The sequence below is a fragment of the Canis lupus genome, chromosome 3 (genome assembly GCF_011100685.1).
Source record: "Canis lupus familiaris isolate Mischka breed German Shepherd chromosome 3, alternate assembly UU_Cfam_GSD_1.0, whole genome shotgun sequence".
In the NCBI taxonomy this organism is placed as follows: Eukaryota; Metazoa; Chordata; class Mammalia; order Carnivora; family Canidae; genus Canis; species Canis lupus.
In genome coordinates, this window is record NC_049224.1 from 11,440,813 (window position 1) to 11,449,029 (window position 8,217).

Here is an 8,217-nt window from a genome sequence, read left to right on the forward strand (position 1 = left end):
TGCATTTAGGTAGATACATACGCACACACATGGTCATGCGTACAGGACGGCCAAATCTCTGTATTTCCATACGTACCTGTGGGTCTATAAATACGCCATCGGTTCTATTTCAGGAAGAACCCTGGCTGATAAGGGAGGATCTCTGATGACTCCACGCCACTGCTTTTCTTCATAAATACCTCTGGCTTTGTCTGCATTTTGGGTCTTCATTCCGTGCTCCCACTAGCAGTGGGACAGTCTTTTCAGTTGTCCCCCCTTCACCACTTCTCCTCCCTGGTCCTATTACCTTTTAGTTCTTGTCAGCATGTTTCCCTTAACTTTCTGTGTTGTCTCCTCACCGAGTCTACACACAGCGGCTACAATGCCTCTCTCGTCTCACTGGCTACATTTGAAAAAAATCTAAGATGAGGGAGCAGAAGGACGTGCTGACACTGGTGGGCCTCTCCCCTTGGGCTCCGCTCTACCACGAGGCATTCTGGAAAGTCAAGAATGCTCCAACTGGCCGAGGGGGAGCAACTGGAAGAGATCTAAGGCCAAGAGCTAAGGCTGTGATGCCAACATCGGGGGCCCCGTCTCCAAACCTTCTACGTGCAGCCCCGTCAATGAAGACCTTTTAGAGGGTCCTTCCCCCAAGTTGGGTACCCCCCTGGGACTCTTGTTCGCTGAGGGGTAGGACATATGACCGGAAATCTGTAGCAGGAATTTCACTGGTAGCAGCTTCTCTTGAGAGTTGTCCTGTCCCATTGGGGCCTTCTAGGCCTTTCTTAAGCCCTGCAGTTCTGTCTGGGGCAAATGGTTGCTTGCAAGTCAGGATTACTCTCTCAATCGGGGCCTTGAGATTCCTGGGGCAGCACGGTGAGGAGGCAAGGCCAAGGCCCCTGGTGTCTCCACCCTTTGCATTTGGTCTCACTCCTTCCTCTAGGAGGCCTGGTGCAGAGCTGGCCTCCCTTATGGGATTCTGGAATGTTCCCAGGGGCATAAATGCCAACTTAAATCTAGGAAGAACTCAAGGGTTTGCAGTTCCCAAAAGTGAACACCCATTTCTTCATCTCAGGTATGTTTTTGAGTAACGTGCCAGATCTGTGCTAGGTAATGTGCTAAGAAATTTAGATGTGGTAACACTTTAAGCCTCATAAATGAATGTTTGAGGTGCAAAGTTCTGATAGGATCTCCATTTTAAGGAGAAGGATATAGTTTGGCATTATCTAAAGCCGTGTATCCAGGGAAGTTGGTGGATTTGAACTCAGAACCACAGCCTATAATCTTGACTGCTATGCTGTGCTGCCTGCTTTAACTCTACCTTTATGTTGGGTGTATAAAATAAATATTTCCACACAAATGAGCCCTTAATAACAGGCCTGCAGCCTAAAATGTAATTAGTATACTTGCCAAATTTATCATTCTGGTTTGTGAGCTCTTCATGTACTTCCCAGCTCCCCAAATAAATTTTTTCTTTTTTTTTTTTAAAGATTTTATTTTTTTATTCATGAGAGACACAGAGAAGCAGAGACACAGGCAGAGGGAGAAGCAGGCTCCAGGTGGGGAGCCCGATGCAGGACTTGATCCCAGGTCTCCAGGATCACGCCCTGAGCCAAAGGCAGACACTCAACCACTGAGGCACCTGGGCTCCCAAACTTTTACTTCTTTACCAACCTCTACATGACAATCAAATTCCCAATCCGACAGAACACAGTCTTTATTTCGTGCCATCCTCAGTTACTTGACTCCCTTTTCTTCCTCCTTCCCAAGAAGGATGATGGTGACTCTGGCTCAGAATTTATCCCTTGCCCTTAGAGTGAGCAAACAAAGGGCTCGCTCCACAGTCCTCACTGCACCCATGACCAACAATATATTAACGGCACTGCTCTTGGGCAGCTCGGACAAAGATCTTGCTAGAAAATAAATTTGTTGTCCTGTTCAGGGATCACCACCTAACTTTATCCTGTGTGAAGGCTTTGAAAGCCCTTTGTGCCATCAAGTAGCACTATTGCCCTTGGCAGTGCCAAATACTTTATTTTTATTGCTTATATAATTGACATTGGATATCGTACTAGTTTCAGGTATTCGTGAGCGTGATCTGATAGTTTCACATGATGAAATGATCCCTAGGACACGTCTACCTACCGCCTCATACCAGCCATACAAACCTATTACAATATTATTGACTTTGTTCCCTCTGCTCTGTGACCCCTTTACTTGGTGACGGGGGCTTTGCGCTTCTCGACTGCCCTCACCTGCTTTGCCGGACTCCCAGCCCCTTCCCCTCTCTGGTAACCAACAGTTTCCTGTATCTGTAAGTCCATCTTTGCTTTGTTTTTGAGATTCTATATAGGAGAGAAATCTCATGGTATTTGTCTTTCTCTGACTTGTTTCCTTTAGCATAATACCCACCAGCTGTGTACTAGGTCTGTAGCTGGTGTTCCAAGTGACAGGCCCTCATTCTTGGTATGACTGAATAATCCCCCTTGGTATGTATGCACCCCACTGTCCTCTATCCCCTTATCTCTCTCTCTCTCTCTCTCTTTTTTTTTAAGATTTTATTTATTTATGAGAGAGAGAGAGAAAGGCAGATCCACAGGCAGAGGGAGAAGCAGGCTCCATGCAGGGAGCCCGACGTGGGACTCGATCCCGGGTCTCCAGGATCATGCCCTGGGCCGAAGGCAGGTGTTAAACCGCTGAGCCACCCAGGGATCCCTTATCCCCTCATCTCTTGAGCAGCACTTGGGTTGCTTCCACTTCCACATCTTGGCTATTGTAAACAATAGTGCAGTGAATACAGGCATGCATATGTGTCCTCGAATTTGTGTTTTTTTTTTTTTTTCCCCCAGATAAACACCCAGAAGTGGGATTTCTGAGTCTTACAGTGGTTCTGTTTTTAATTTTTGGGAGGAACCTTTCACATTGTTTTCCAGAGTGGTTGCACCAGCTTACATTCCCACCAACAGAGGATGAGGTTCCCTTTTCTGCACATCCTTGTCAACGCTTTTGTCTTTTTGGTAATAGCCACTTTGATAGTTGTGATGCTGTACCTCCCTGTGTTTTTTTTTTTATTTTTTTTTTGAAGTTTATTTATTCATGAGAGACACAGAGACATAGCCAGAGGGGGAAGGAGGCTCCATGGAGGGAGACCGATGTGGGACTCGATCCTGGGACTCCAGGATCACACTCTGGGCCAAAGGCAGATGCTCAACCACTGAGCCACCCAGGTGTCCTCTACCTGTGGTTTTGATTTACATTTTCCTGATGCTCGATGAAGTTGAGTACTTTTCATGTACCTGTTGGTCCTCTGCATGTCTGCTGTGGAAAAGTTCTCTGCCCATTATAAGATCTTTTTTTGTTCCATATTGAGTTGAGTGTGTTCTTTGTGTATTTTGGATACTGACTCCTTATCATGTGTTTGGTTTGCAAATACATTTTCCCACTTAGGGAGTTGCCTTTTTGTTCGTGGTTTCCTTTGCTGTGCAAAAGCGTTTTAGTTTGATGTACGTCCATTTGTTTATTTTAGCTTTGGTGGCCCTGGCCTGAGGATACTGGTCCAAAAAAATAAAAACACTGCTAAGACTGGTGTCAAAGAGTTTATTGTCTATTTTCTTTAGGAATGTTATGATTTTAGGTCTTATATTGAAATCTTTAATCTATTTTGAAATTATGTTTCTATATGCTTTAAGATAGTGGTCCCACTTCATTGTTTTGCATGTAGCTGTCCAGTTTTCCCAACACTATTTAATGGAGAGACTTTTTCCCCCATTGTATATTCTTGCTGCTTTTGTCATAGATAAATTGACCATGTAATGCATGGATTTGTTTTTGGGCTATTTTGTTCCATTGATCTGTGTATCTGTTTTCTTTTTTTATTTTCCTTTTTTTTTTATAAAGACTTTTATTTATTCATGAGAGACACACCGAGAGAGAGAGGCAGAGACACAGGTAGAGGGAGAAGGAGGCTCCATGCAGGAAGCCCAATGTGGGACACGATCCCGGGTCTCCAGGATCAGGGCTGAAGGCGGCTCCGAACCACCGAGCCACCGGGGCTGCCCTGTTAGTCTGTTTTCATGCCAGAGCCATACTGTTTTGATCACTGTAGCTCTGTACTATAGTTTGAAATCAGGGACTGTGGTACCTCCAACTTTGTTCTTCCATAGTATTGCTTTGGCTAGTTGGGGTGTTTTGTGGTTCCACATGAATTTTCAGATTATTCTAGTTCAGTGAAAAATACCATCGATATATTGCCATTCAATTGCATTGAATCTGTAGATGGCTTTGGATATGATGAACGTTTAGCAATATCCTTCCAATCCATGAGCACAGACTATCTTTCCATATATTCGGGTCATTGTTCAATTTCTTTTGTCAGTGTCTTAGAGTTTTTGAAGCATAGAGGTTTTTCACCTTCATGGTTAAATTTGGTCCTAGGTTGTTGTTGTTTTGATGCCATTATAAATGAGATTCTTTGCTTTTTTTATTTTTATATTTTTTGTTAGCAATGGATTGTTCACCTTCATTTTTATTTATTTTTTTGATATCTCCATGTTTCATTTTGTTGAAGTACAATTAATAGTATATTTTATGTGTACAACATAATGATTCAACAATTTTATACATCAGGGCTTGCCACCGTGTGTCACCATCTCTCACTATACAAAGATATTACAATATTACTGACTATATTCCCTATTCTGTACTTTTCTTTTTTTTCTTTTTTTTTATTTTTTATTTTTATTTTTTAATTTTTATTTATGATAGTCACAGAGAGAGAGAGAGAGAGGCAGAGACACAGGCAGAGGGAGAAGCCGGCTCCATGCACCGGGAGCCCGACGTGGGATTCGATCCCGGGTCTCCAGGATCGCGCCCTGGGCCAAAGGCAGGCGCCAAACCGCTGCGCCACCCAGGGATCCCTCTTTTTTTCTTTTTATTCTGTATTTTTCATCTCTGTGATGTACTTATTTTATACCTGGCAGTTTGTACCTTTTAATCCCCTGTATCTATTTCGCTCATCCTGCCAGCCATCTTCCTTTTGACAACCAGTATTTTTTTCTTTGTATTTAAGAGTCTTGTTGGGTTTCTTTTCTTTGTCTCTTTTTTCTTTGTTTTGTTTCACAAATTGTACATAGGAGCAGAGCCATATGGTATTGGTCTTTTTCTGACACGTATTTAGAAGAAAAACCACAGGTCCATCCATTTTTTTGTGAATATGAAGATGTCTTCATTTTTTATGGCTAATATTCCTGTGTGTGTGTGTGTGTGTGTGTGTGTGTGTGTGTGTGAGAGAGAGAGAGAGAGAGAGAGAAAGAGAGAGAGATACCAAAGCTGCTTTATCTATTCATCTATGGAAAAACACTTGGGTTGCTTCCATATTGTGGCTATTATAAATAATGCTATAGTAAAACTAGTGGTGTGTTTATCTTTTTTTGAAATTTGTTGTTGTTATTTTTAGGTAAATACACAATAGTAGAATTACTGGATCATGGGGTATTTCCATTTTTAATTTTTTGAGGAACCTCCATACTGTTTGCCATATTAGCTACACCAACTCACATTCTCACCAGTGATGCATGAGGGTTCCTTTTTCTTCACTATCTTGCCAATGCTCATTATTTCTTGTCTTTTTGAGTTTAGCTATTCTGACAGGTTTAAGGTGATAGGCCATTGTGATTTTGATTTGCTTTTCCTTGATGGTTAGTGACGCTGAGCATTTTTTCATGTGTCTGTTGTCTGTCTGGATGTTTTTAGAAAAATGTCTATTCAGGTCCTCTATTTTTTCCCCCATAGCCCACTGTGGCATAATCCTGCTACAGCCACCTGTATTGTAAGATAAATTGGTCCCCAAATATATTACAGAAACATTGTGGCAATATCAGTAAATTGCCAGCGTGGACTGCCCTGTGGTCACACATTTATTTAGCCAAACAAATGGCCTTGATTCCACCATGTAGCTGATTTCATCAGGTGTAGGATTTCTTAATTGGATTGTTTTATGTGTGTGTCAAGCTGTATAAATTATTTATAAATTTTGGATCTTAATCCCTTATCCAACATAACATTTGCAAATATCTTCCCTCACTTGGTAGGTCGCCTTTTCATTTTGTTGATCATTTCCATTGTGTTGCAAAAGTTTTTTTTTTTTAATTTTTTTTTTTTATTTTGGTGTACTCCCACAGTTTATGTTTGCTTTTGTTTCCTTTACCCGAGGAGGCATATCTAGGAAAATGTTGTTATGGCCAATGTCCTAGAAATTACTGTGCAGGTTTCCTTCTAGGAGTTTTACAGTTTCTAGTCTAACATTTAGGTCCTTAATCCATTTTGAATTTATTTTTGTGCATGGTGCAAGAAAGTGTTCCAGTTTCATTCTTTTGCCTGTAGCTGTCTAGTTTTTCTGGAACGATTTGTTAAAGAGCCTGTGTTTCTCCCATTGTGTATTCCTCCTTCCTTAGTTGTAGATTAATCATGTAAGTGTGGGTTTCTCTCTGGGCTCTGTGTTCTGATCCATTGATCTTTGTGTCTATTTTTGTGACCATGTCATACAGTTTAACTTATTGTAGCTTTGCAGTATACCTCTTTTTATTTATTATTATTATTATTTTGGTCATATATCTTGAAATATTGTGAGACCTTCTGCTTTGTTTTTCTTCAGGATTGCTTTGGCTATTCAGCATCTTTTGTGGTTTCATACAAATTTCAGGACTATGTGTTCTAGTTCTGTGAAAAATGCTGTTGGTATTTAATAGTAATTACATTGAATTTATAGATTGCTTGGATAGGATGGACATTTGACAGTACTATTCCTATCGATGAGCATAGGAATGCCTTTCATGTGTGTGACGTCTTCAATTTCTTTCATTGTTGTTTCCTAGTTTGCAGATTATAGGTCTTTCCCTTCCATGGTTAATATTTTCCTTCATGTTTTATTCTTTTTGGTGCAATTGCAAATGGGGTTTTTGATTTGTTTTTCTGATAGCTCATTATTAGTGTACAGAAATGCAACCAATTTGTCCATTTTTTTGTGCTGTGACTTTACTTCCAATACTATGTTCAATAAAGGTGGCAAGACTGAGTATTCTTGTCTTGCTCCTGATAGTGGAGGAAAAGCTTTCAGCTTTTCATTATTTAGTATGATGTTAGCTGTAGGCTCATCATAAATGACCTTTATTATGTTGAGGTATATTACTTTCATACCCACTTGTTGAGAGTTTTTATCACAAATGACTGTTGAACTTTCAAATGCTTTTTCTGCATCTGTGGAGATGATCATAGAGCTTTTATCCTTTTTGTTGTGTGGAGTATCTTGTTGATTGATTTGCAGATGTTGAACTATCCTTAATCCTTGAGATAAATCCTGCTTGATCATGGTGTATGACTCTTCTAATGTATTGTTAAATTTATTTATTTATTTATTTATTTATTTATTTATTTATTTATTTATTTATTTATTTTTGTATTGTTAAATTTAGAAATAATTTGTTGAGGATTTCTGCTGTGTTTATCAGGAATATTTTAGTTTTCTGTTTTGTGGTGTCTTTGACTTCCTTTGGTGTCAGGATAATGCTGGCCTTGTAAAATGAGTTTGGAAGCATTTCTTCCTATTCATTTTTTAAAAAATATTTCTGGAAGGATAGGTACTAACATTTACTTTAAATATTCTGTAGAATTCACCTATGAAGCTGTCTGATCCTGAAATGTTACTTGTTAGTTTTAAAAGTAGTGATTTAATTTCATTTCTTGTATAGGTCTATTAAGGTTTTCTATTTTTTTGTGATACATTTTTAGAAGGTTGTGTGTTTGTAGAAATTAACTATTTTTTTTTTTTTACTAGATTTTCCAATTTCTTGGCTTAAGTAGTAACCTCTCATGATCCTTTGTATCAGTAGTAAGTACTTTTTTTTTTAAATTTATTTGGGCCCTTTCTTTTTTCTCAAGGAGTCTGAGTAGAAGTTTATCGATTTTGTTGGTCTTCTCAATGAACAAGCTTTTAGTGTCATTGATGTTTCTATTTAAACAAAAAATTTTTTTTTGTTTCTACTCTGATCTTTATGATTTCCTTCCTTTTACTGTCAGTTTTACCCTTCTTTTCCTAGTTCCTTAAGATATAAAGTTAGATAATTTGATATTTTTCTTGATTTTTGAGGTAGGTAGATCTGTATCACTTTGAATTTAGAATTGGTTTTACTGCCTTACATAGATTTTGGTAAGTTATGCTTCCATTTTCATTGGTCTCAAGAA